The 21,759-nt window shown below is 42.8% G+C and overlaps 2 non-coding genes across 2 annotated transcripts; one reads left to right on the forward strand and one right to left on the reverse strand.

The window, feature by feature from the left end:
• Positions 1-15,158: 15,158 nt before the first annotated feature.
• On the reverse strand, positions 15,159-15,250 carry trnar-ucu (transfer RNA arginine (anticodon UCU)). Its single transcript is given in 2 exon segments — positions 15,159-15,194; positions 15,214-15,250. It is a non-coding gene; the product is annotated as a tRNA-Arg (tRNA).
• A 6,177-nt stretch (positions 15,251-21,427) lies between these two features.
• Positions 21,428-21,513, forward strand: trnar-ucu (transfer RNA arginine (anticodon UCU)). The gene is given in 2 exon segments: positions 21,428-21,464; positions 21,478-21,513. It is a non-coding gene; the product is annotated as a tRNA-Arg (tRNA).
• The last annotated feature ends 246 nt before the right edge of the window (positions 21,514-21,759 follow it).

The raw sequence follows: 21,759 nt of genomic DNA on the forward strand, positions 1-21,759 counted from the left end.
TTCAAGATGATCATTATCATTAAACTTGTGCTAATCAGTTATTATTTACTATTTGTTTATTACCTGCACAGCTGTTTTGTGTCTGTTAATAAAATGAGGACGAACAGGAGGATTGATTCAAACTGCCTGATGCTGTTAAAGGTTCTTCAACCTTTCTGAATATTTTTAATTTTGAGCTCACATGATGATTCAGATGTAACAAAGAAAACGAATCTGATTGACTCTCGTCAGTGTAGCACCGCGGGTCACCAGCAGAGGGCAGCAGTGACCAGCATTACCCGCACTCCTCCCTATACTGCATGTACCCTGTACTGCACACAGCTTTATTTATAAAGTACACATTAATTCAGATTGTGGGATTTAGTAAGTACAGATTGTGTATTCGTGACATGCACAAACTGTTCGTTTCTCTTGAAGCAGAGTGCATGAATTATGAAATATAAGATGAATGCAACAACAACAAGGACAGCAGAAAACAAGCCACAACGCTGTGGCGCACCATGATGATGAATCCAACGGATCCCCTCGAGCCCAGATGTTCCTTCAGCTTCCAGATCAACAGTGGTGCAGTTATGTGTCTAAAATCAGTCCAAAATAGATGAAATGATCAGTGAGGCTGTTCTCCCACACGTTACAATAAAGTTTAACCTTCCCACGTCCATGAAGACGAGCTGGATCTGGGACTGCAAACTCACTGGCTGACACAATCAATCACAAGTCGGTAGCCACTGGTCAAATACTAGATAATGCTTAGAGCCGAGATGGGTGACTGACCTCATAAAGTTTACAGAGGTCAGGTCAGAGTGCTGGTTTCTCAGGAAGAGGACAACAGGAAGAAGATGATAAAAATGCACCAAACTTCAGGCAGCAGGATGGTGAGATGAGCCCCTCCACAACATGAGGGCGGTAGTTAAAGCGAACTGCTTATGTTTTCCTTATTTCCTGTCATATTCATCCTGCTCCAGTGGTGGATATTCACATTAAACACAAACAAAGCTTGAAATAAGGGCCCAAAACTCCAACTTCAGCCTGGACTTCCACTTTTGGATCTGTATGTTGTTGTAGAGAGGGGATATCCCTAATATGGTCATCTCAGGAACAGAAGCCCCACCCACCTGCTGCTCAAACCTTCTGTTTGTAGGGGACAGCAAATCAGAAAGGGAAAGAACTCAAATGAGGGGATGAACTGAACTCTGCACCACAATAAACAGGATTATGTTCAACTGTAAATCTGCAAATCTGCTCTAGGAGAGTCGAGGAATTAAAATATGGGGCTCAAAATAAGCAGAAAAGCTCCATCAGAAAGTCTTGAATGTTGAGCTCATCTCCACACTGAAGTTCAGTCGTGCAGGCAGTGACTCTAAAATGTTAAAATTAAGCACGCTGGCATTTTTTAAATCGTTAGCTTAAATTTATGCTACACATGAATAACAATAAAGATGCTGTGAAGTAGAATGACAACAGGCTCTCTCCAAAGTACAGTCTTAAAGGAAGTATTAAAGTATTAACTCAGGTCACTTGAATGAACCTCAGTGTTTGGAGCTGCTGCCACAGACTCGGTGACAGTAACTGGTTTGAGATGAGATGGGGGAGTGCTCGTGCAACTTAGCCTGGCTAACAAGCTGTGTTTACAGACACAGGTGAATGCTGATCAGTCACTGACATCCAAATAAAATCAGAGAATGTCACCTGGAGCTCCGCCTTCTTGGACGGTCTGTTCATCCAATGAAGTGCGCAGCAGCCACACTATTGGTCAGATAATTACATTAAAATGTTCCAAAAGGCTCCAACACCAGGCCTGGGGCTCCGGTTATGTGAGGTGATGAACACGTTTATTTCTGCTGTAAAGTTTCTCCCTTTTAGAGCCTCAAGTGGACATTAGAGGAACTGCAGTGTTGATGTCATTTTTCAGCCCCGAGGTTGCTGATTGGTACATACAGCCCTCTCTTCAGTGAGTGCCTCTAATTAGTGTTCTTTGAACAAATAAAGGTTACATGTAGCTGAGGATAGAAACAACTTTCTTGATAAAAGACGATGAAATGATTCAGTGATGTTAAAGAGACATTTTACTGAAAGTTTGGAGCTTCTTTAACCAATCACATTCCTGACCTAATGGAGTGTATACAGATCCAGGACCTGACCTTCTGACTGTTAGACTGCACGTATGAAATTATCCACAGCAGCTTGTAATAATGGTTAAACATGCCTCATGTTGGCCAATGCAAATTATAGTCGGAAAGTTCTCCTGTGAACAAAGAAACTCAGCTTCTATCTGAGAAATCTCTTCTGCATTTCTGTTGGGAGACGTAGCGTACGAACCGAACTGAACAACATAATCAGATCATGTCATTTAAACTGTAAACCCCCCCGACCACAGAAAATACCCAGGAGACACAGAAGACGTGCAGCACATGAAAACACGCGGGCTGAGCTGCTGCACGGAGGCGTCATTAAATGCCCTGGCACTAAGATGCTGAGGGTAACGCTGATACTTGAAACAAACACGTAATACATGGGAGTTAACACGCCGTTAAAGTCCTCTTAATAAGTTATGATTGCTGATATTATCTGCCTCCAGCAACAATTCTGCAGCACTGCAGCTGTCTTTTATTCCCATTTACATCTTTAATTCATTAACTAATTTTGTTTAAAAAACAAATAAATACCTGTTTTGAGGTTTTGGAAGGTGCTTTTTTTTTTTTTGCATCCTTCATCTATGGGCCCTGTCATGGACTGATGACCTGTCCAGGGTGCACCTCGCCTCTCTCCCAGTAACAGCTGGGATGGGCTCCAGCAGCCCTCTGACCATGAAATCGATAAGCAGGAGAGAAAAATGATGAACAGATGGACTTTATTTATCCCAAAGTTGGGAAATTCCTGAACAAAGGGATTAAAAAGCTGCTGCCACTTGGCATACACCAGATTTAATCTGATTTGATTTGATTTAAACTTTATTAATTTACAGATTGCTGAATCTGTGTCACCCATCGAACACCAATCAAAGGCAGCGACCTTGTTTTCCAGGTTTGGCTCGTGTGGATCGCTGCAGGTGTTATAGAGGTGAAGAGGCCACAGCGGGAGATTTGTCAGCGTTCTGGAAACAGCTGAGGCTTTTCCAGTTCAGCACTTGAGTAACCATGTCATTGTAAAATGTCACAAAATATGAGCTGATTTCACCTCTGAAATTTCTCTTGAATCACGGAAAAGTCAGAGGTCAAGGTTGCGCAGACAGCGTGGGCTCGTCTGCAGGCGTCACCTCAAACGTGGGCTGCTTGTCACTTGGTGTTGAGGGCAACCAGAAAGAATAATGGAGACAGGATGGATGCAGCCCTGTCTCCATTATGACGATGGTAGTTTGATAAGGAGAGATCATCTAAAAAAAATGAACATAATTAATTGGCGTACAGAGTCTGAGTAATAAAGTATTTGGTGACTAGACTGTGATGAAGCAATGCAGCAGAGCAGAGGTCAGAGGAAGCAGGAAGGGGCTCACCTGGAGTCACACGAAAGACTGAAATACAGCTGAGATTTAAAGCACAGGGAACCGAGGCTGACTGATTTGCAGAAGGCAGCAAGAAAATGATTGGAACTGAGTTTGACAGTATGGGAAAGTGCAGCCCAGAGCTCTAATGTTGGACACTTTAACATAAACCTCCATGAGGACTGGCCGGCTGCTGTCTCAAGTGGCTGTTAGAGGAACTGCAGCTCCTTTGTTCATATTTGATCCTGCAGTCGAGTCAAAGGAATCAATTTAAAGCTTTCTGAAGGCAGTTCACCCAAATCCAGAGGCTCCAAGCTGAAAGGGTTATTTATTATGAACTCATAGCAGAGTGTGCACAGCCATGTGTTGCACCGCGCTCCTCCCTGCCCCACTATTTGAAATATGCACTGTGTGGACTTGGACTGAGACTGGGGCAAACAGTTGCACTGAGGTTTGGTAACGGGGTATGTGACGATGCGGACCTGCCCTGATGACAGCGTCCTGCTGTTTGCACTTGGAGCTGCAGCTGCTGCCAGTTGGGATGGTCATTAAATGAAATAAACCTCACAGTTTTCTCCTGGTTGGTGAGAGGCCTCAGAGGGAGGCTGAGCTGAACCTTTGAGCAGTGAGACTCGTTTTCATGCACGTATTATAGCAAAATTATCACATGTGCCAACTTCTCTGGTCATGTTTAGTCTCTTCAGTGTAAGACATAAGAACCAAACTCTCATCTGATAAAATAACAATCATTTATTCTCATTTCTGTTTCTTGTCCATCCACCCAAAGTCCAGTTTGTTTTAAAAGGAGGCTTCACATTTCTATATGCATAAGCACTGGGCTTTAATTAGGTCAGAAAAATATAAAAATATTAAAAGGTAAAAAATAGCTGGCAAACCACCCACGAGAAGGACAACTGCCGTGTCTCATGTGTCACACAGAAGGACCAGAGAGCCGACCCAGACCAGTTTATTTAATCAGACAGCACAATTAAACTGGTAACTGCAGCATGCACGGAGGAGTGGGCAGGCATGCAAGTAAGTGGGTACAGAATACAGCAGAGGGAGAATATGATGCCAAGAGTGAGAAAATCCAGAATTTGGGGTTTGCAGTTGATCGTAGGCAACGCACCGAAAGGTTCCCGAAAGAGGAGACGATGGAGTATGAGGGCATGAAGGTAGCAGACGAACACAGAGGAACTCATCACTGAAAGCAGCTGAACGATGTGCCGGTCCTTAAATATTGTGGAAAATAAACGAATGGACAGCAGGTGTTTGTCTCAGCCACACCTGCCTCACTACAGGTGCTGTGGGTACAAAAGAGCAAAGGAAAGGTAGTGTGAAGGAGAGGACTGGACTGCAGGGACCGTGGTGAATTATTGGAGCACATAGCTGAGCTCATAGGGCCACATGAAGCGCACTACAAGGACCAGATGGTGTCAAAACAGTTAAAAGGCTCCTGTCCCTTCACTGGTTATCAGCTTGGCTGTGTGGTGGAAATAGGAGAAGCACCAAACACTTTTGTATGTGGAGATTACATCACCCATGTCATTGATAACCAGAGGAAGCTTTCTTTTTTTTAGGCATTGTAGGTAAACCCACGCGTCACATGTTGTGGCATTGTTTGGTATTTGTGCTTTTTAAGGTTTACTCTTCACTGTAGGTTTGTAGTTTCTCCTTGTCTAAGCTAAGCTAGGCACACAAAGGTGGCAAACATCTAACTAATTCCTCCATATTCCTCCGTGATGGAGGCGGAGCTGCTCGCTGAAACTGCTGGCATCATCAGCCCGCGGATGATTCTTGGTGTCGTAGCTTTCTGGGTCCAGCTGGCTGACTGCAGCCCAGCTTCGGTCTCCCTGGACCTGCCCAATAGGAAACATCTGGAGTGAGTGTGAGAGGGAGGCTGTGTGTGCTCACTGCGTCCTTGGTGTTGCAATAAAACACACACCGCTCTAAAATTAGACCCTGAAGACTGATATTAGTTCACTTCCCAGATATGGAGCTAAACACACACACACACACATATATGGTGAAGGTTGTGTGATGAATCAGCTGGGTTTTTGTTCTGAAACAGAGAGACCAGTCACCCCCCCCATCACTGACATCATCTGAGCAACAGGGAGGAGGACAGAGGAGGAGAGGTGTTGTGCGCTGTGGGAATAGTACAATTGTTAGATACAGTAGAATGTATATGAACGATGGACACAGCCACCACAATAACATCTGGTTGCATCTGGACTCCTCATTTTAAAGGATAATGTTTGTTTGGAGCCATAAGTGACCATATTTGCACATGAGGGTGGAATTATCCCCTAATAAGATTATAGACAGAGTTACCTGCTAATTAGTGCTAAATAACAGACTAATAAAATCCTCGAGTTTCACTCACCAAAACTAAGAATAAGAAGAATAAGTATAACCTGACAGTGACATGTGCAGGATTACACCGCCACAAACAAAGCCGGACCCCCACCTTTTTTCTTGCTTTAGCATCTGGTATACTTTCTGAGTCTTCACCAATATCTCCAGCTCATCACTTTTCTTGGGCAGAGAACTGACGTTTCCGATGATGACCGTTGGCAGAAAGGACTTATATCTCCACCTCCAAGCCCTCACTTTTGCACCAGCACGGCAACCGAGAAAACCCCTCTGTATCTCAGCAGGATCAGGGCAGTATCTTCCAGATTTGCTCCATTTCAATGAAAAAGCTCTTCTCTTGGGTGAACGCTTCTCCCCACAGATGTATCCATCAGTACTTGACAAAAACAAAAATCAATAGAAGTACAGTAAAAACAAAGTAACACATTCAAATTATTTGTCAGATGATTGTATTAAAACACCTCAAAAAGCACGATGTAAAAAAAAATCACAGGGTAAATGTGAAGCTCAAAGTGGACGTCCACATGTCCTCCAAGACATGAATGGCTCTACAAATGTGCCCCTGAAGCGGACTCCAGGTGGACTTATGAAAAGGACAATAGGAGTGATGACTGGTGCGCAGCTGTCTGTGTACTGGTACCACTTGGAGAACCAGAGGCTGAGCTGCACTGGCACAGAGCCAGGATGACCTGGATGGGAAAAAGAACCAAAGCAAAGTTGAATCTCAGTGATTTACAGCATGATTCACATTAATCAGCTACTCAGACTGAAATCCAAACCTGCTCTTCAGAATAGATTTTTTTCTACTGGAATGTTTGAAGCTGTTTGTCTCATCCAGTGTGTAACACTTGGTCTGTGGTCAGATTTCAGTTTCCAAATCTTTGTTCCATGCATTTAGCCATGCCTGGATCATCCAGTTACAAACCCCTGGGCACAAATGTTCGATGGACCAAAGCCAACTTGATTTTAATGGTCAGGCTTTTTTCCCCTTTCTTCAGTAATGAGACAGTGCTGTGAAAAGGTATTTGCCCCTTTCAGGATCTCCTAGTTTTCCACATATTTGTCACACTTACATGTTTCAGATCATCAACCAAATTTTAGCATTAGACAAATATAACCTATAAATACAAAATGCAGCTTTTAAATGATGATTTCATTTATTCAGGGATCAAAGCCATCAGACCTATCTGGCCCTGTGTGAGAAAGTAATTGGCCCTTAAACCTAACAGCTGGTTGTGCCTCCCTTGGCAGCAAGAACTGTAAGTGTTCATAATAACTGGCAATGAGTCTTTCACATGTGGAGGAACTTAGGCCCACTCTTCTTTACACAGTTGTTTGAATTCAGCCACATTGGAGGGTTTTCCAGCATGAATGACCATTTTACAGTCATGTCAAAGCGTCTCAGTGTGATGTAAGTCCAGACTTTGACTCGGTCGCTCCAAAACCTTCGTTTTGTTTGAGCCTTTCAGAGGTGGACTTGCTGCTGTGTATCAGAGCATTTCCTGCTGCATAACCCGAGTGCTCTTGAGCTTCAGGGCACAAACTGATGGCTGGACGTTCTCCTTTGAGATTTTCTGGTGGAGAGCAGAATTCATGGTTCCATCAGTTACGGCAGGTCGCCCTGAAGCAGCAGAGCAGCCCCAGACCATCAAACCACCACCACCATGTTTGACTGTGGGTGTGATGTTCTTTTATGAAATGCTGTGTTAGTTCATGCAGATGTGACAGGACTCAAACCTTCCAGAAAGTTCAGCTTCTGTCTCGTCAGTCCACAGAATATTTTCCCAATATTTTTTTTGGCAGATGTGCGATGAGCCTTTCTGTTCCTTTTGGTCAGCAGAAGTTTCTGATTGTTGAATCATGAACTCTGACCTTAACTAAGCCAAGTGAGGCCTGCAGTTCTTTAGACGTTGTTCTGGGTTCTTCTGTGACCTCCTGGATGAGTCGTTGATGTAATGTTGAAGTAATTTTGGTAGAGGTAATAACCCTGGGAAGGTTCACCACTGTTTCAAATGGATAATGGCTCTCACTGTGGTTCTCTGGAGTCCTGAAGCCTTAGAAATGTCTCCTCATCTTTTCTCAAGTTTCTTTGGATCGTGGCATGATGTGTTGCTTTCTAAGCTATTTTAGCCTGCTTCACTTTGTCAGACAGGCTCTACTTAAGTGATTTCTTGATTCATCATGTCTGGCAGTAATCAGGCCTGGGTGTAGCTAGTTAAATTGAACTCAGCTTTCCAAAAGATTTGGAAAAAAAATTCATGATTTAACAAGAAGCGCAATTACTTTTTCACACAGGGCCAGCTAGGATTGATGGCTTTGTTTCCTTAATAAATAAAGTCATCATTAAAAACTGTATTTACTCAGTATTTTGTCTAATATTAACAAACAGAACAAAAACAAACACAGCAACCATCAGCTGGCAGTTTGCATAAAGAGGTGGGTAAGGATCGCCTCCATCTGCTCATTTTTCTTGTTTCCGTTTTCATTTGTTAAACCAACTTCTACCTGTTTGGTCCATTTTGGGTGTACAGTAGCTCAGATACCTTTTTTTCTATTTTCAAGTTTTTTAGAGGCTCTAAGTAGATGTGGGTGAACAGCTGGTTTCCCAGTACAGGACTACGCCCAGTGGTTCTCATACTTTTTCATCGTGCCCCACTTTGCCAGTTGAAATGTTGTCATGCCCCTTGGTGGAGAGTTTCGCTGGTCGCTGTGCTAACGTTTCCTTGTTCTGCTGCGAGAATGAATCCGATGTTCAACATTTGCTCGATGAGACTTTTCTCCAAGGTCGTTTGCGGCCCAGCTGACATGACCCTGCGCTCCACCAGTGGGGCGTGCCACACAGTTTGAGAAACACTGCTTTAGACAGTTTGGTTCCTGCATAATAATCACATGTTCAACAATCAGATGACTGGCCTGCTTTTGTAGAGAACGAATACATGAATACATGGGAACTTAGATGCTATTTTTCCTACTGAGGAAACAAGTTATCACATATTATGTTATAAACATTTTTTTTGTGGTTTTGTTGATGGCTGATAAGTCTTAGACGTGTGGGGCTTTAACTTCTGGTTTGTCAGCTAAAATGTGCCACAAATGAACAAACACACGTCTGAGTCAACACGTGTTTCAAAAGCATACAAAGTAAAGCAGGTCCAGCATGTTGAGGAACCTTTCCAGGTGTTGAACAGAAGCAGGCCAGCTGTTTACCCCAACAGTAGTCTTTATGCTAAGCTAGCTAAGCTAACCCCCTCCTGTCTGCAGGCCTGCCCACAGACATGAGACTGAAATCATTCTGAACTCTCTGGAAAGAAAGTTTATGTTCTCACTTCCTTTAAATTCAGTCGAACACCCGCTTTCGCCTCCTCGCTCTCATTCCCAGAATATTTTTTTCCCATTATGCTTTTCTTGGTATTTCCCCTGCCTCGCTCCCTCTCCGTCTCTCTGTCCTTTTTAAGTCCGACTGGTCACCAAAACGCCACCAGACGAGCCATTTATAGAGAGAGAGAGAGGGAGAGCCGGAGGTCGTTTGGTGTCGTGGGAACAGCTTTAAAAAAATACAGACCTCCTCTCACATCACATCACAAACACACAGAAACACAACTGGTTTCAATTTTTCACTCGAGGTCAGTCGCGTTTCAGCCCTCCCCCCAGACGCACTGACACACTCACCCCCCCCCCCCCCTTTCCCCTCCACTTATTTATGAAACAGCATCTTTGTGTGTTTTTCGTGCTTGGATATCAATCGGCGCTCATGATCCTCAAGCCCCGGATCAGGCTGATGATTTCATATTTAAACTATGTTATCTTGAGGAAACATTAGAGCAGCATTTTTATCTCCTGAGATGATCACAGCATCAGATTGGGAAATCACAGTTGTAAATTCTTGCAATGGCAGAGATATGAAGGAGAAACCATACACCACACATAAGCAGTCTGCGTGTTCAGCACTGCTGACTGGGCTTCAGGTCCTTCTCCTGAGCTCGATGAGACGCTTGCTTTTCTTTATCTCGTTGTTGTTTTCATTCTCCAGCTTTTTATCAGCACTGTTCATGTGAGGCACGTCTTTAATCTCAGTTTTTAAAACCTCACCGTGTGACCACAGCCCAGATATCAGCAGATATCTGAAGGCTGAAGGAACATTTGAGCACAGAAATGTTTAAAGACTCCTGAGAGTGGATGTCACATAATACTGTATACACCAAGTATTACGCAGCCCAGGGTGTCAAAAATTATAATGTTGATTGTGAAAGTAATCAATATACAATTGATTTGGAATCAATATGTAAATAGTAATCAATGAGTATCAATGAAATTGATTCCTGGTTACAGCCAGCCTTGCTGTGATTTTTTAAACTGATGGTATCTCCTCATTAAAGTTTTCCTGTCATATGTCTCCTGTTCCAGTGGTGGATGTTGATATTAAATGTGGCAAAAGTTTCTAATAATGAGCTCACAGTAATTCCTGTGAGCCTCAGGCCTCAGGTTTTTCTACTCTTGGATCTGTTTGATGTCAGTAAGAGAGGAAATCCCTAATATGGACCTATAGGGAGCACAGCCCGGGCAAACGGCCAGCTTAGAATCACCAGTTAAGCTAACGTGTCTTCAGACTGCAGGGTCTGAAGACCTTCCAGGGCACAGGGAGAACATCCACACACAAAGGCCTCGGTGGGCTGTTTTATGGCTCTTTTCAGTGACCTGGGGTGTGTATCCGTCCTCTCTTTGTGGTTGCTTTTTGAGGTTGTCTTGCAGCTGTTTGTGGTTATTTTGAGATCCTTTTCAGTCTCTTTGCTGTCATTTATTTACATATTTGTGTTTATTTTCAGTCTGTTTTAAGCTGTTTGCTTTTCATATTTTTCTTTGCAGCCTTTTTCTTTGTTCTTTGCATATTTGATATTTTTATGAACTTTGTGGTCAGTTGGGATGTGATTGTGATAGTTCTGGACCTTTTAAGTCTCCTTTTCTTTTATTAGAGCAGCATTTTTATCTTTTATTCTTTTATTTGTTTTTAAATGTCTTCATGGCCTTGCCCCACCATATCTGTCTGACCTTCTCCACCTATACGTCCCTGCACGCTCCCTCAGGTCAGCTGATCTGTCACTGTTGGTTATCCCAAAGACAAACAGGAAGATGAGAGGTGACTGTGCTTTTTCAGTCGCTGCCCCAAAACTGTGGAATGATCTCCCTCTGCATATCAGGCAGGCTGACTTACTCTTTATTGTTTTAATTGTGGTTTTAGTTTTTATATATGTGTTTTAAACCTGTTTGCTCTTACTTGTGTACAGCACTTTGGCAAATGGCATTGATTTTAAAGTGCTTTATAAATAAAGTTGAGTTGAGTTGAGTTGAGAGTTGAGTAAGTCTCATTTTGTCTCTCATTGTGTTTCTTTGCATGTATTTGTGGAGCTCCCTGTTTGCTGCTTAGTCCCTCTTTGTGGATCTTTATTGACTGAAGGAGACATGCAGGCACTCACTCTGAGCTCAGGCTTTGATCCCCTGGGCTGCTGTTTCTGGTCTGTTCAGTTATCAAAGACACTCGTCTGGTGATGATCTCTGGAGGAGCTGGTAGGTTTTGTCAGGGCTGTCTGGATGCTGACTGTAGATCTGCATTTGCTGTGCAGATTGGTTTGAAGAGAATGTGCTTGTTTCCAAAGGAAAGTTGAGTTCGAGACACTTGTTGGCATTTGTAGCTGTTGTTTCCTGTCATGGGAAAAGAAAATCATGCAATAAAAATCACTCAGTGTGACATTTCACATGTCACAAAAACAAGCTCACCTCTCTGATATAAATCATTCCAAGTGGGGCTTAAAATGGTGACAGAGGGTCGATGGAGGAAGGAGAAAGAGATGGAGGCTGGAGGAGAGGACAGAGAGATAAGAGAGAGAATGAGAGGGCTTCACAGCGAATCAGTCGTTTTCTATAAAAAGCCTGAGAAATATTAAACCACTGAAATGGAAAATGCTTGAGTGTGTGTTTGTCTTGAGTACCCAGTCGTCTGAGTAAACCACAGACAGAGTAACAGACAGATAGCTGCTGCTGTTAGTCATCGTCCTGAGATGTACATGTGGCCCCGTTTATGAGCGACCCTGCTGTATTTTAAGAAGCTTTTGCTCCTGATCTGTTTGCTGTGATTGAAAGGACTCACTTACCTCAGGGCACTTTGGACGGCGGGATCTTTAGTTCTTGTAACTGCTGGAGGAAGTGCGTCCTTTCTTCTGTGTCAGCATTGCAGGAACTGGGGACAATCGTGCTTCTTGGAACTCCTTTTTTAGGGTTTTTTTTTGTTGCTTCCTGCTATAGAACAGACACTTTTCAGAGACTATAAAAGATGGACGCAGCTTGTGAACAGTCAAAGCAGAGTGCATTAAACCTGCATTCCTTCTGATGGCCTCTAGGGGGTGGTAGGTGTGGCTGCAGAAAGACTTCCTGTCCCATATAAGATTATGGGAAAACAGCCCTCAGCCCTGATCTCTGTAAACAGTTTCCTGATGAGTTTATATTTTGGGTCATACTGAAGGAAATATGATGTTCATCTCTTAATTTGGGTCTTTTTAAGTTTAGGAAAGGATGCTCGCCCGGGGTATTCTCACCAGCTAAGAACTTCTGATTGATGAGTCACCCCCCCAACTCATCACATCTGGTTTCAAAACATGAAGGTGGCAATGGAAAAATGGTGATCTCGAGGCTTTGGAACGAGGTGACCGTCCATCTTTACCGTCTATGACACTTTCTCAGCACGAGAAGAGCTTCGATTCTTCTGAAGTGACCCAGAAGTTTCTGTGTGGCAGCCGTAATACAGATTCTCTAAACAGCAAGGATCCTTCAATGCTTCCTTTATTACCTCCTTTCAGTGGAGGATGCGTTTGAGCATCCTTTATAAAATGGAAAGGAGACAAATGATGAACTATTGACTGTCATTCAAAAACAACATAACTGATTGTTTTCCCCCTCCTGCCATAATCTCTCAGAGATAAACCGTGAACGTTACTCTGCTTTATTAAAATGTGCTTCTTCTTATTTTTGCTTCCCTGTGAAAAGCACTTTGTAACATAGAAAAGTGCTCTATGAATAAACTAAATTAGCTTTATTGAAATCCTTAAAGTGCAGGCTGGAGGGTGCCTCATGGCCTCGATTTATGGAGGTTTTGGGATTCTCATTAATTAACTGTATTTCAGAGATGCTGAAAGCTTCAGTGATGGTAAAAGTGGATGAAGAGAAACTGTAAGTGGACAGCAGGGTTTATTTTACCACCATAACTAATAAGCTTTATTATTTTGAACCTCAGTAATGAAGATGAATACTGCCTGCCCGGTCAGCACACAGAGGGTTAGGGTTAGACTGTATACCTTACATAACATACAAATTATCATCATATTTTTTGCAGCTCCATAACTTTACCTCCACACATCAGCGTTTTGGAATGTTAACTGTAAAATCTGAATAAGGATGAAGCAGCAACTTATTAAACAGACAGTCACTGAAATTCAACATGTTCCTCTTCTTTGCATCTCATGGACATCATGTCTTTAGACCTTTTCTTGAACTGCTCTATGTTTGGACATTGCTTCAACTCCACGCTCAAACTGCTCCACAGCTTCTGCAGATTTTAGTATTTGACGCTGTAAGAACAGCGAGTTTGTGTGATTCCTGTGACCTGCATTGTGAATGATGCAAACTGCTTTTTTTTTTTTTTTGAAGAATAAAAAGTGAATGTTGATAGTTATTGCCCCAGACCTCTGCAGAATGACTGAAACGTAGTGAACTCAGTGAACAGTTGAGAATATGGAGGTATGTATGATCTAATGCCTGCTTTGCCTTGTTTAGTGCTGCCGTGCTTCTTGATACTTTGGAATGAGTATATTTAATGTGTGATTTCTGAGTCTCTCATCTGTTATTACCATCTGGTTTCATTGACTCTTTCAGTAATGAACCCATTTATTTCAATCTTTACTTCTAGTTTTATTCAAATTTAATAATAATTTGTTTGGCCAAGTCTTCAATTTAAATATTTCAGAATTCATCTCATCCAATAAATAAGAGCAGAAAATATATAAGTATCATCAGCAAACAGCATAATTTTTAACACTTTGGAGACATTACACATGTCATTTATGTATAAATTAAACAATTTAGGGTCCCAGCACTGACCCCTGAGGTACACCACAACCAGTGTCCATACATAAGGAGCAACAATCAATCAGCTTCACAAACTGCTGCCTGTTTTAAATAACTCCCCACCAAATACCATAACATTCTAGTTTTTTTTAATTAATTAATAGATCATGATCTATTGTATCTAATGCCTTTCTTATGTTTATGAATAACCCAGCCACATGTTGTTGGTTTTTGGCTATCCAGTTTTCCCTCCGCTGTCCCAGGATCAGTGACTAAAGCTCGTCCATCAGTTACAAAGAATTTATTAAAGCTGTCGGCCACAACATCCATATTATATTCCACGTGGTCACTGAAATATTCTTTTGCTGGTCCTGAGAGGAGTTTGTTGGGGTGTTGAAATGGACGTTTATCATTTTATCTTTTCAGCTAAATTGAAACCAAATCTCAGCATTGTTTACATCTCATTTCAACATCGTCTTTTTGACATATTTTAAGTGGGTTTGTGCAGGGTGGATTGTTCCCAGGCTTCTTCCCAGTGGGTAGCTCCCATAACTGCTTAGTATTGGTGAAGTGGTGCAGTGAGGGGCAACACATCAAAATCTGAATGACAAACAGCGCCACTAACAAGACTCTAATGCATCTTTTTCACACAGAAAGCCGCCAGCAGACTTGGACCACGTCCCTGACCTGTGCTGAATGGCTGTGTGGCTACTGGACTTCAGGTGAATGTGAGTAAAAATCAGTCCTGTGTGTTATTATGTCACAGTGCTGATCGTGCTGTGTGAACTTTGTGATCATCGCCCATTATAAAGTCAGCACTGAGGCATCGACACAAACACCGAGACACGTTAGCTGCTGCTGCTCTATAATCTGTACATGTGTGATTAGAAACCAGTCTGATCCTTTCAGCCAATCACCTTGCAGCTTACCTGGCTGCCTGTCATTACTGTCTCTGTGGTAACAGTGGTAACTTGGATACTGTTCATTTTTTCATATCAATGTGCTGAGGAAGAAAGTTTAATTACACCGTCCTCCTGTCATTATTGCTGACACAGCCTTTATTTAAAGCCTCACTGTGATGGATTTCTGTATCTATGGGGGGGGGGGGGGGGGGGGGGTGGTACCTGTTTAGTTCTGTTGCCAAGGGAACCTTAGCTTAAAGTCTTTGCTCACAGAGAGTGCTAAAGTCTGACTCTGGTGGGACTTGAACCCACAACCTTTGAATTGCTTCACCTGTATTAGCCTAGAAGTCCAACGCACTATCCATTGTGCCACAGAGCCACCGGCAGCAAAGGGCTCTGATGACTGATGAAGGAGTTTCTTTGCGCCTGGCTCCTGCCCGGCTGCCAGAGCTGCACAGTCACTCTCAGGCGATCCTTCGGCAGCGCAGCATCGAGAAGCGGGTTCTGGGTTTAGTGAGACGGTTCTGCAGCTCCCACTTCTCACCCTGCGGGGTTACTGTTGTGATGGAGTGCATTTAATCCCAAAGCAGGATTTTTTCCTTAACCGGCCCAAGCATTTATTTAGTGCCTAAACAGAAGCTGCAAGTGAAAGTCAAAGAGGCAAATAAACTTCTCACAGAAAGGACCCACTCTGCTGGTAACATACTGTCTGGTTTTTCAGTTCTCCAAAGGAACATTCAATTACATTTGATTTATATATCACCAAAATACAATAACAGTCACCTCAAGGTGCTTTAAACAGTCTACAACAACAAAGTTTCTAAAACCTTTAGTCATGACTGTAACACTGGACTATCTACTGTACCACAGAGGCCCACGATGCATGTAAGGACCAAGGTCAACACTATTAAACTGCCAGGATTAGCTGTCCAAGTAGCTTTTAATGCCTAAACACGACTTTCTTTTGTCCCTTACAGTCTGTTGTCATTCCTGGGATTATTAATGCTTTATCAAAGCTGCTGGTGAGCTTGTTGTAGGATTAATGAGGGTCTGCTTTGGTAGCATCCACTTTGTTCATTTTTCCTGCATAAACCACATTTGTGTTACTGAGTACAGCATGATATTAGTTTTGGAAATTATGGTCATTATTAGGATCAAAAAGGTCGAGAAAGCAGGGATGATTTGGGGTGGGCCTGTGAGCGTGCAGCATCCTTCTGCTTCTCAGACAGATGCACCCCTCGCTCATCACGCCTGGTTCCAAAACATAAAGCAGGGAGCACTAATGTGTGTGCTTTATCACATTTTTGTGTTGAATCTCTTGTTGCGGATGGCTGGCACTGCTCTGAGCTTGTGTGTGTGTGTGTGTGTCTATATGTGTGTTTGCCCCCAAGGCTGAAACAGCAGACATGAATAAGCACAGGATGATCATAAACAGTTGTGAGTCCTGGAGACTTGCATTAATCACACTGTAAGTCTGAGCCTCACCTGAACTTTAAATACAAGTCGTCACCGTAAATTAAAATGATTTATGATAAAGAGACTGCAGGCTTTCTGTGCTCAGCTGTGAATGTGTGTAACCACATTTATGTTCCCACACACACACACACCGCCAACAATGACTTCACACTTTGGAATATGAACTCATTACACACAAGGCTGACTCAACAAAAACCATCTCTCTCTCACACACACACACACACACACACACACACACACACACACACACACACACACGCACGCATTGCTCAGAAGCAGGTTATGATTATCTCGGATTAGCAGTCAGTGAAAGGTTTGTTCAGTGATGTAACAGCACTGATATTTTTGTGTAAATGGACCAAAAATATGTATGACACATTATAAATATCAGAGACATTTCTAAGAATCTCTAATGTTCCACGTTTGTGGTGTTTACGCAGAGCGTGAGGCTCATTCTTTAGCCCAGAAAGTCTCACAGCAGTTTCAGTCCTGAGTCAGAAACTCCTCAGTCTGCCGTGTTCGCCTCTCTTCTTCAGCTTCACTCGTGTGGAAACGTGTTGAAGTCACGCTGCTGTCATTGGCTTTTTTGAGGCAACAAACACTGAAAATGTTTATGTCTATATTTTTCTTTTCTATTTTTATGTCTTCTTGATGCTGTTTCTTTGTTGGGACACGAGTGGAGATAAATGAATATCTTAAAAAAAGCTGCATCCTTTTCTTTCCTTTTTCAGTTGAAACAGCAGCTTTTGTTTGCCTGTGGTGGCTCAAACTGAGCCGGTAAACCAGTAAACAGCTCAGTATTTAAAGCATTATCTTTATACTTCAGAGCTTTTAAACTTTCTGGGTGTTGCATTAAAGCCACCCTTCTGTGCTTGGACTGAAGCCACAATGTTGAAGAGTCTTTACCTGCCAGTATAAATCCCCGTGAGGCAACTGCTGTTGGGAAATTCAGCGATAACTGGCCGACAGAGTGAGGCGCCATCAAGACCCCCATTTTCTCCCCACAGAAACAGTGAGAAGTTCTTCTGCTGATAACGTCTGTTTGGTCACATGAAACTGAACTTACTTTACTTATTAAACAGCAGGAACCAAACTTCAAGTGTCCAATCATAAACCTTTAATGTGTGCATGCATCAGTGCATAATTAACTAATATAGTTGGCACATCGGGGCACAACAACTGAAACTTGAAGAAGTTCAACATGGCTAAACAGCAGGAGCATCAAGTGTCTGCCGCTGGAGCCAAAAGCTTTGAATAACTTCTGAGATGGTTACTTGTTGGTCCAGTGCACTCTATGAGACTGCAGGCTTTCATCTGAATTTCAGCCTTTATATCTCACAAAACATATAAACTGATGCATTTATTTTTAAACCACTAATTTCCAAGAAATATTAGATGTGAATTCAGACAAAAATCAACCTGCAAAATGCAACTTATGGTTACTATTAGAGTCAAACAGGACGAAGCGCAGAGGACGGTCCAGGCCGCGGCTGCCACGCGGTCGTTAGAATGTGAACATCCTTCGGTGCACCGCTCGCTCATCACACCACATGTTTGTGTGCTTTACCTCATTTTTGTGTTGAACCACTTGTTGCAGATGACTGGCACTGCTTTGGGTTTGTGTGCATCTATGTGTGTGTGCGCGTGCCCCCCCAAGGCTGAAACAGGAGACATGAATAAACACAAGATGATCATAAACAGTCGTATTTCCACTCATTTCCTGGAGACTTGCATTAATCATAACCATAACTCTGACCCTTACCTTCATTTTAAATACCAGCCTTCACCATAAAATTAAATGATTTACGTTATGGGGACTTGCTTTTTGTCCACAAATATGAGTGTGTGTAACCAGATTTATGTTCTTACAATATGATGGGCGCGCACACACACACACACACACACACACACACAGACATACCCAACCATGATGTCACACTTTGGAGTATGAACACATTACACACAACAAGACTGACTCAACGAAAACCACCTAATTGCTTTTGCACACACACACACACACACACACACACACACACACACACACACACACACACACACACACACACACACACACACACACACACACAACAACAGAGCAGTTAACGTGCCTATGTTCTAAGAGCATTGCTCGGAAGCAGAGGCTGTGATTATCTCAGATTAGCGGTTAGTGATAGCATTAATAACCACTGCAGGAGCTTCTAAGAATCTCTAATGTTCCACGATCGTAAATAAACTCCGGCTGTTTGTGCAGAGTGTGAGGCTCATTCTTCAGCTCAGCTGTCATTGTTTTTCATTTGAGGCAACGAACACTAAAATTTTAGTCTGTTTCTGTCTTTTTTTATTTTTTATATCTCCCGAATATTTTGATGCTGTTGTTGTTGTTGTTGTTGCCATCTTTGTTGGGAGGAGATGTTAGATTAGAAGTTCAAACCATCGATCCATTTTCTGGTCATGGGGGCAGCAGCACAAGCAAAGAAGCCCTGACCTCCCAAACCACCTCCTCCAGCTCGTCCGGGGGAACACCGAGGCATTCCCAGGCCACCTGAGACACTTTATCTCTCCAGCTTGTTCTGGGTCTGCCCAGGGGCCTCCTCCCAGTAGGACATGCCTAGAACACCTCATCCAGAAGCTACCCAGGAGGCCTCCTGGACAGATGCCTGAATCACCTCAACTCTCTCCTAGAATTTTACTCACCAAACCTTCTTGGACGGTCTGTTAGTCCACTGAAGCACACAGCAGTCATATTATTGGTCAGATATTTGCATTAAAAATGCTCCAAAAGACTCCAACAGCACAAACAAGGTCCACAGGTCCAGTTGAGGGACTCCAGTTAGCTGAGGTAAAGCCTAGCAGACAACTAACAGCTACAGCCGTCTGTGTCACCATCCACCTGTCAATCAAAGAGGTGACGCCCCTAATAATGCAAACTTTAATCTTTAATCCAATGTAAACATGTCAGTTATAAAAACATCCTCCCCATGCACAGCTGTTATGAAGGGGAAATAATATATAGAGACTAAAGCAGTTTGTGTATCAGGCTGTAAACATGTTTATTTCTTCCATAACATTTTAACATGGGAGTCTATGGGACTGACTCACTGCGGAGCCTCTGCTGGACTGCAGAGGAACTGCAGGGTTTTCTGCCCAGGATGTTCAGACACTGCAGCCTGAAGTCTTGCACGCTCGGCTGACTTGAAACTGATTTAATTACATGTTTCCATCTAAATACGAGTGCTGCACTGTTATTTGATCCATTCAGTGTTTAGATCTGATCACTGCAGATAGGGTAACTAGATGACTTCTTTTTAAAATAATTCTTGTGCAGACTCAAACCAGAAATGCATGTCTTTGCTTATGTTTGTTTAAGGTAAATCTGAGGAAGACTGCAGCCTGAGCTATGCACTCGAAACAAATGCCTCTTTAACAAAAAATAGAAACAAACCACTTTTCTCACCAGACGTGACCCTTTAAGGGTGCTGAACACTCATGTTTCACACCATGCGGGTTGAGGTCACTTCCTCTCGTCTTCCTGGTCATTGACACATTAAAGAGGGTCAGAGGTGAAGGGTGGACGCCCGCTGTGCTGAGGCAAGATGGAGAAAGGCTGGGAGCCAAATCAGTGGATGAGGGACAGAGAAATCATTTTGGGCTTGAAAAGAAAATTTTAACATAAGCAAGAGAGGACTGAGAGGAGAGGCGAGGGACAGGAAGCAGAAAAACAGATGGGTTAGAACAGAGAAACGCCAAGAAAGACACAGAGAGAGAAGTTAACATTCAGCCCTGTTTACAGGTTCTTTGGAACACCTAAAAAGAAAAGCTTTTAACAGGGGAACTAAAGGTATGAGGCTTAGTTAACCAATATCTTCTACTTTCTAAAATGCGCCTCCTTAATAAGGATGAAATAATTTTGGACTTAAAAACAAAATTATGATGTAAGCAAGACAGGACATGGAGGAGAAGAAAGGGAAAACCGGGCCCTAACTATAGTCACTGGAGAGCTGCTGGTGGCTGTTAGGAGGTTAAATATACTTATAGGTACACCTCTTCAACTCATTAATTAATGCTCATTAATACGAATATCTAACTAGCCAATCATATGGAGGGAGCTCAGTGCATTTAGGCATGTAGACAAGGTCAAGAGGACCTGTTGAAGTTCAAACTGAGCATCAGAATGATGAAGAAAGCTGATTTAAGAGCTCTGAAGGTGACGTGTTGGTACCAGACGAGCCGGTCTGAGGATTTCAGAAACTGCTGATCTGCTGGGATTTTCCCGCACATCCATCTCTGGGGTTTAAGGAGAATGGTCCGAGAAAAGGAAAATATCCAGTGAGCAGCTGGGAGAAAATGCTTTGTTGATGTCAGAGGTCAGAATGGCTCAAGCTCATCAGAAGGCAACAGTAACTCAGATAACTTTATTTCCCTGATGGAACCCTCCCAAAGGGATTAATAAAGTTTAATCTAATCTAATCTAACCACTCATTACAACCAAAGTACGCAGAAGAGCGTGTCTCTGAATTTACCCCACATTGAACCTTGAAGCTGATTGGCTGAATGTTGTTGTTGGAGATCTTCTGGTGTGATGTGCATTCATGTGACCAATAGAAATGAAGAATGGCAGGGAGTGTAGTACACATAAAGAGCATGAACAGGTGCAAAAAGATGACAGAGTGCACAGCTGCAATCGCTCAACCTAGTGGTCAGCGCAGCACATACCACTTTCTATGTGAAAGAACTTTAATGCACCAAGTTCTCAGATCATCTCAAACTGGTTCCTTGAACACGACTGTCCTCAAACAGCCTCCGCTGTCCAGATCTCAGTCCAGTGGAGCACCTTTGGGATGTGGTGGAGCAGGAGATTCATGGATGCATCTGATCTGTGATGCTGTCACATCAGCATGAGGAATGTTTCCAGCACTTTGTTGAATCTGTGCCATGAAGAAATAAAGCAGTTCTGAAAGAAAACGAGGGTTCATCCTGGTACCATCGAAGTGCACCTAATAAAGTTTCAGTGAGTGAAAGCAAGAAAAGCTGCACTTTCTTTGCGACGTTATTATTTTTGTCTACACACATTGCAGTGTGCGGCTCTGTGGCGCAATGGACAGCGCGTTGGACTTCTAGCTGAAGGATGTAATTCAAAGGTTGTGGGTTCGAGTCCCACCAGAGTCAACCTCTTGAAGAATTCAAAGTGTGTTTAACTTCTTCAGTGGGAGAAGTCTCAGTTGTCCTGCATGAAGTTGAGTCACCCTTTTAAAATCAAAGGGAGCAGATAAACACTGCAGAGAGGAAGCAGGTCCAGGACTGGGCTGAAGCATCAATAAAAGCATAACCAAGCCTCACAAACACATGATTTATCACACCCGTGCTGACCTAAAAACTGCAGTAGAGTCCTGATTATAATCATTTCACTTAAAA

The sequence above is a fragment of the Archocentrus centrarchus genome, chromosome 13, assembly GCF_007364275.1.
Source record: "Archocentrus centrarchus isolate MPI-CPG fArcCen1 chromosome 13, fArcCen1, whole genome shotgun sequence".
NCBI classification, from domain to species: Eukaryota; Metazoa; Chordata; class Actinopteri; order Cichliformes; family Cichlidae; genus Archocentrus; species Archocentrus centrarchus.